This window comes from Pinus tabuliformis, chromosome 3_1 (assembly GCF_031772625.1).
Source record: "Pinus tabuliformis cultivar Carrire ecotype Pingquan chromosome 3_1, CPIR1, whole genome shotgun sequence".
Taxonomy (NCBI): Eukaryota; Viridiplantae; Streptophyta; class Pinopsida; order Pinales; family Pinaceae; genus Pinus; species Pinus tabuliformis.
The window spans coordinates 61,731,077-61,739,005 of NC_142301.1; the positions used below are offsets into that span (position 1 = coordinate 61,731,077).

The 7,929-nt window shown below is 35.0% G+C and overlaps 1 long non-coding RNA gene across 1 annotated transcript; it reads left to right on the top strand.

The window, feature by feature from the left end:
- The first annotated feature begins 1,024 nt into the window (after positions 1-1,024).
- On the top strand, positions 1,025-2,090 carry LOC149185782 (uncharacterized). Its single transcript, XR_016255563.1, has 3 exons — positions 1,025-1,620; positions 1,812-1,898; positions 1,992-2,090. It is a non-coding gene; the product is annotated as an uncharacterized LOC149185782 (long non-coding RNA).
- Positions 2,091-7,929: the final 5,839 nt, after the last annotated feature.

Genomic DNA, 7,929 nt, shown 5'->3' on the forward strand with positions numbered 1-7,929 from the left:
ACATTCAACCCTAGGGCCCTATTAATTGACTTAGGATGTTTGAGAGTGGTTCTGACCTCATTTTATTTCATATGGAGAAAGTAAATTTCAGATTCCACTCAAAATGCATCAGACATAACAATTTTTAGGATTTCAGGAATGAGCGAATTGCGATGTTTCCATTGGGCTCTATTATATATAAGGGTTTGGAACTACCATTTAATCAAGAGCACCAAGCCCAAAAGCACCCCTTTTGAGGGGGGCCATGTTCTGCTTAATTTTTTTTCTAGTAACTGTTGTAATATAGAAATTAAAAAAAAATTATAAAACAACCATAAAAAAAATTTAAAATTAAAAAGAACAACACATAACAAATATCAAAACCTAAACTAATTTGCAATCTCTAACTCACTCATTCGAGTTACCAAGCTTATGTCTACTCAGCTTGCTGCGCAACACTATTTGACTTACCAGTTAATTGTTGCACCTCCTCCTCCATGGCACTCCTAAAATGCTCATTGGCCATTTTTAATCGTCAGTTTTAACTTTCGAGTCTTGACTTTAGATATGGATGACCTTAGACTGATTCTTTGACTTTCACTCTTTACTTTTTTTGAGTTTGAGTTATATCAATTTACTATTCCAATCTTCAGGCTTAAGTATCTACTATAGTCTATTTTGGTTAGTACTAATTAGATTCTAGAATCACGAATTTAAATTTTAAATCAATTTAGAATCTAGAATGATGAATGATGAATTTAATTTTTAAATCAATTTAGATTCTAGAATGTTGAATAATGAATGATGAATATGGATCAATCTAGTTCATTATTGAATCTCGTGGTGTATGAATGAATGATGTATGTATTAGTATGAATGATGAGTATGGATCAGTGTATTTCATTATTTAATTCAATCATGTACGAATCAATGTATTTATGCTTTCATTATTGAATATATATATATATATATATATATATATATATATATATTAAAAAAATTTATATACCCCCATATCCCCCTGCCCCCTAATTGTACCTAAAATTTGAGGGTACTCTCACACGCCCCCCCTGTGCATCACCCCAGACATGCATCTCCCTATCCCGGAGTCTTGGTGGAACATTAGTTTTAACTTGCCAACATAGAAGGGTTGAAAATATAGTATGACTTCATATTGAAATATGACCATGCCCTTCAAATTTGATGCCAGGTTGAAGAAGTATTTTAGGAAAAGTATTTTGAAGTGTGTTCTAGTGTTTGCCTTTTAGAAAATGTTAATCTTTTTTCAAGCTTTCTTTTCAGTTCTTATAACTGATTTGTTTGTTTTACTTTAGTGGTTTATTTATAATAGTTAAAAAGGCTTACGAGATTTAATGGAAACCTTTTATACCCACACCAGATATGCCAAAAAGACCTTAGACGTGTGAATGCCAATTTTGATGCACCGTTCATATTGTGCAGTTGTGATGTTTTTTGTTAACGATTGTGTTGAATAGCTTTGTGTCGAATGATGCAGGTACCTTCAAGACAATTTATACCACATACGGAAATCACATGAGATGGATCTAGATTTGAAGATAGAATTCTTCAAACATGTTAACTAATGCATTCAACTGTCCAATGTTCTTAGGTAGCGGTCTTGTAAGATTTCTTCTGACAATATCTGGTAACAAGAGTATTATTGTAATCATTAAAATGTTATAAATAAGATATATGAAATAAAAATTCGGGTATTGAATTTTTCATTAAACATTATTTAGAATGTATTAATACTTATAAGTATCTTAGACATGTATTTGTGTGAAAATAAATTGAATTGGTTTATGTTTAAGGACAAGGCATCCAAGGCGAGGTTAACCAGGACAAAAGTCACTCATCGTAGTGGCCAGAAAGGTTTAAAAGCACTGATAACAACCTTTGTAAGTATATTAAACATGTGATATTTTTTTAATAAATTTTGTACTAGAAGAAAGTCATTGTTATCTAATTTCTCCCTATTTACTGATTGATAGGAACTAAAATATGGAAGACCTCCAAATCATTTGGAAAAGGAGGTGCTGCAGCAAAAGAGATGGGTTGAATTTGTTGTTTGGATGGTCTATGGTATGTAATCTTAGTTGGATTTCCAATATACTTTTAAACCATATTTTCATTTTATTTTTTAGTACTATTAGATATTATATCTTACCTCATTTTATGGTTAACATTGTATAACAAAAACATGTGTTGTGTTATGTAATTAATACTAACATGTAATATTGATTTTTTTTGTCAGAATGCTATAGGTAATGATTGCCAAGACGATGATCCAAATTATGTTCAACATATATCAGGAGATGATGAGGATGAGGATGAGGATGAGGATGATGGTGGTGAAGGAGGAGATGATGATGATAGTTGCGGTGTTGGTGATGATGTGGATCAGAGTAATGAGGATGGTCAAGATGATCATGAGGATGATCTTGGTGGTGGTAGCTAGGCATGCACATGCATTGTTTTTTATGAAGAAATTATTGTGTAGAATGACATTGTTATGTTTAGATGGGTGTTGTGAATTTACCCTATATCAATGAGACATTTTGATTTTGTAATCATACGATGAGTTTGATTTATGTATGTTGTTAATTTATCGTAGAATAACGATATTCATGAAATATTTTGATTTGTTAATCATATTTGAATTTTACTTGTTTTGATTAAAAATAATACTGATTTTATTAGTATTATGTTGCTATTTTATACATGTTTTGAAAATTGTTAATGACACATTGTTGTTTTTTGGATGGATGTTGTCAATTTCTCTTAAATTTCTTTACAAATGATTTTGAATTGTGATATCTGCTTTAATGATATTTAGAAACTATCATATATTTCACTATGAATCTATAAAGGGGGTCATATATGTAAAGAAAAATATACTCTATATAAGAAGTCAAATGCGGATGTAACCATGGATGCAAAATTGAAAGTAAAATTGGATGTTAAACTAGGAATTAATACAAAATGCAAACAATTGACATACAAAGTGTTTTAAATTAGAAGTGAAAAATTGTGAAATAGTTGACACAAACAAAACATGGCATACAAAAGGATATCAAATTGGGCAAAAACAAGGACACATAAATGGGCACCAAATTAGATGCAAAAAAAGACAACAACTAGATGTAAAATAAGATGCAAAGTTGAGTGTTAAAAAGAAGAAAAAAACATTACAAATTAATATGCCAAATGATGATGCAAATAATGGTGTAAATTTGGGATGCAAACTTGGGTGCAAAAAAGGAAAAAAAAAAGATGTAAGAAAAGACATAAAACAAGATGCAAAATGGGGCTGAAAAAAGGTGAAACCAAGGATGCCATATTAGATGTAACAAATGATTCCTAATCACATGCAAATTTAGGCTCGAACTCAGACACAAAATTATATGCAAATGTGGACACAAAATGAGGCAAAAAAAGATGCAAATTTGGATGGTGAAAACGATGTAAAACTAGACACCAAAAAAATGCAAAATTGGATGAAAAAGTCGGTGTAAATAATGGTGCAACATTGGACACAAGTAGACACAAAAAAATGGTGCAAAAAGGGGCATAAAATAGCTTAAAATTGGATGCAAAACTTGGTGCAAAAACAAATACAAAAGTAGACGTAAAAAATGGCTCTAAATTGAATGTACCATTAGACACAAAATAAGATGCAAAGGTGGACACAACACATGACTCAACATAAGATGCAAATATAAATGCAAATTTGGATGCTCAAAATGATGTAACATTAGATGCAAGAGATGGTGTTAAAAATGATGCAAAATTGGATGAAACAAATGACGCAAAATATGGTGCAAAATGAGATGGGAAAAATGGAGACAAATCAAACGTAAATGTGGATGTAAAAAATGGTCCAAAAAAAGATGCAAAAATGGGCACAAAAATGGATGCAAAATTTGGTGCTAAATCAAATTCAACACATGGTGCAAAGATAGGCACCAAAGCTGGTGCAAAAATAGAAGCAAAAACTAGTGTAAGACTAGATACAAAACCTGGCGTAAGACTAGATGCAAAAACTGACACAAAATGGATGCATAAAAAGACGTTAAATTGGATTCAAAATACAGTGTAAACTTGATGCAAATGATGGTGCAAAAATGGAAGCAAAGAATGACACAAAATAGGAAGCAAAAGGGAATGAAAAATAGATGCAAAAAATGACACAAAACCAGAAGCAAAACCTGTCATAAAATAAGATGCAAATCTTGGTTCAAAATTTGACGCAAAAAATGATGCATAGTTTGGTGTAAAAAATGATGCAAAATCTAGCGTGAAAAAGGATGCAAAATCAGGTGCAAAAAAGGACGCTTTAAAAATTGTACAATAGAGCCAGATTTAGCGCCAGGTTGCTCATCACAATTACAAAAAAAATGCACTAAAATCTGGCGCTAAATCTGGCGCAATCGCTGATTTTGTTGTAGTGTTTCAGCCCCAAACAAACTAAAATATCCAATTGTGATCTTACTGTTGTTAGGGCTAAAAATTGTCCTTAATTCTCTTGCACGTGTGGTTGGTTCTGCTCCAGAAATGGCTTCTTTTACTTTGTTGTTTTTCTCCCTGTTGTGGCCACCAACAACCCCCCTCCTTATTTAGTATTAGCAATAAGACTGTGTAAGTGGGGACCCTTAGTCAAAAAAATTCAAAAAATCAATTAGTACTCATATATGTTACTCCTTAAGAAACATCGCATCGCGCAAAGAATGATAGGGTATTTCCTTATGAGTCAAAATGATGAAATGCGAGATTGCGACGCGAACTCCATCGCATCGCATGCATTAAGAAAAACTCACGTTGGAAAACCTTAAAAAAATCGCCGATATGCGATATCGCATATCGCATCTCGCAAAATTGCATAAAAGACACATAACGATTTAACGATTAAGCGATCTGCGATCTTGCGATACTGCGATCTGCGATCTTGCGATAGCGCGATCAAGCAACCTTGCGATAGACGATGAAATTGCGGTAATGCGATACAGCGAAATGCGATACTGCGATGCAGATCGCAGAAACATTCCATCGCAGATTTTCCTGGCTCAATATTCAAGAAAAAGTTTTCCATAAACTAAGAACTGGTTACGCGCTTTAATGATAATTAATGTATTATATGCCAGTTGTTAATAAAATATGGTTTTGTGTTGTTCAAAGAGCTAGTTCATGTCAGGTGGCGTGTTTTTGCATATCCGTAGCATTTAAATTTTTCATGTCATTATTTATTATCATTACTCTCTCCTCACCTATGAACTGCAGGAACGAAAAACAAAAGTTACACAAAGCAATGTGCAGGAAGCTACGAGGAAAAAGGGTAAAGCTCCAATGTTCAAAGATAGAGAAAAGACGCCCTCGTAAACAGATACCGCATGCAACAGAGCCGCAGATTCACAGAATGCTACTGAGGCATCCATTACAGATCTTTCATATACAACCATGTTTGAATGAGTACTGGACGATGCTGATATCAACAGGCAGTTTAATGCTCAGGGTCAAGAGCTCACAAGGTCATTATTTTTGCAAATTTTGAAGCTTTATACCCGATAAAGATGAAGAGGTGCAAAAGGAGAAAAACGCATTAGAGAAACCCAGATCAAAGAACGGAAGCAGTTTCTGATGCACGATTAGCGCCTAGCGCTAATCGCGCATCGCTGAGAAAATTGTTCAAGAAGGAAAGCCTCTAACTTCTCAGTCACCTGTAAGCCCGAGAAGTGCAAGAAAGCAATGGTAAAAAACAAACTGGAAATAGAAAGCTAAAGAAAAGGCAGAAGCAATCCAAAGGGTTAACCAAGTAAACTGAGATTATTACTGGGCATACGCAGTAAATCCACATAGTCAGAGGATGACTCTCGAGTATATCATCGACTTTGCTGAGAAGATGGTGCCAGCTCTTACCAATTCTGTTTTCTTAGCTCAACCAAAAGCAGAAGACAGTCAGCCGACTCTACCCAGGCAAATACTAAATGCTTGCAACATTAAGGAGCAAATGCAGAAATAGTTAGATATTAGATTTAATTTTTAGAAATAGTTTTGTTTTATTTTTGCTTAGAAAAAGGGCAGTCATTTAAACCGTATCCTGAATCTGTGTAATTAAGTTATTAAGTTAGTAGTATTTAAACCCTTCTCATGCATTTAGAGAAGGGTCCATAAATTTATCAAAAACTTGTCTTCAGAACATGCACTTTTGCACCCTCAGAGGAGGTTTTGGTGAATGAATGGATCAAGATTTGTTGATGTTTGCATTTGATGTATGCTACTGATGTTGCACTTCTGTACTCTTAGTGGATGTTAGAGCAAAGAGAGATAAATCATTGTCGCTTGAAGCTTATGAGCAGGACTAGTCATAAATGGTACTTTTATCTCTTGACCATTTCTGCTTATATGTTAAAGTGATATACAGTTTTTAGTTGTTTATGTATTACTGCATGAATGCCTGAGTTATCATTTGGCACTTTTGTACAGTGATAGCTATTTATTTATGCTTAATGTATGAATAGCTCATTATGCGATATGTTTTTCACAACTGTTTCGTCTAACTTTTTATGCGAAGTGGTTCATCCTTATTGATTTCCTTTCTTATAATAGCTGAATGATCATTATTACCAGTTGTTATTTGAAATCTTTTTAGATCACATAATAGAAGAATTCATCCCGGGTTAGTATAGACTTAGATGTTGCTGCTTATTAGATTACAATAGCATAGTATTAGATTACAATTAGAATTAGAATATCTTAAATTAGGAACTGTTAGACCAGGAACATCAAATTCTACACACACACACTCATAGATTGGGAAACTGGTCCCATATCCCCAGTCGGACCTACTATACCAAACGGATAAGGAGCTGCCAACCAAGTTCCGGACCGGGCGGGTATCCCCCTTGTTGTAGACCCGATTTTCGGGGTTTCAACATATTTGGCACTAGAAGGAGGGCCTGAACTATGAATGGCAAGTAAATCTAAATCTGAATACCATTTTGAGAGTAAATCGCCCTCACCATCTCCCCCGACTTCTCCATTACACTTAAATCCAGAGTTAGAAGTCGCTCGAGTATCAACTGCTTCTACAAACCTTGACATTTCAGAACAATCTACCATTGAACTTCCTGAAGTCGAATCCCTGATTCAAAAACTTCAGCGGTTTTCCATTTCTCCTCAAAGGTCTGATAAATCTCAAGGCAGCGTGGCTTCGCAATATAACCCTGCTCATCCCTTGACCAGGCTAAAGAGTGAAAAGTTTGGTGTTCAGCCAACCGAATTACCTCTTCCCACTAGGAAAAGAGCAAGGAAATCACCTAAAGAGTCCGACAATGAGACTCTTTCGTCAACATCGTCCATCTCAACTTCTTCAGCGCGAAGTCAACCATCCACTCCACCACTTCAAATCATCATCCATCCATCCACTGGAACCCCCACAACTCTTCCTCAGTCATCTATAATCGTAGTAACCTCATCTTCCCAGCCACAGGGATCATCTTCTGCACTTTCCACTGTTAGTAGCACAGCAATGGCCCAGTCTCCATGGAATAACCCTGGGGTAGTCTTAATGCCTGCACCCTTGAGTCAAATACCAGCCCATCCTGAGAAATGGCTGCCTAAATTTAATCCCGAGGCAGGCATGCTAGTAGAAGAGCACATAAACAACTTTATGCTATCCATTAATCTCAATGGGGTTACTAATGAAGATGCTGTTGTTCGACTCTTTCCTTATACTCTGCAAGGAACAGTCGGATCTATCACTAGTTGGGATATTTTCCAGGAGCAATTCATGACCAAGTTTGGTGATGACAGGTCTACGGCAACGTTAATCAATGACCTATCCAACCTTAGGGTTGAATCTAGAGAGCCTATCAAAGATTTCAATTTACGTTTCAATAAAATCCTAAACAAAATTCCTACTGCTTCCCAGCC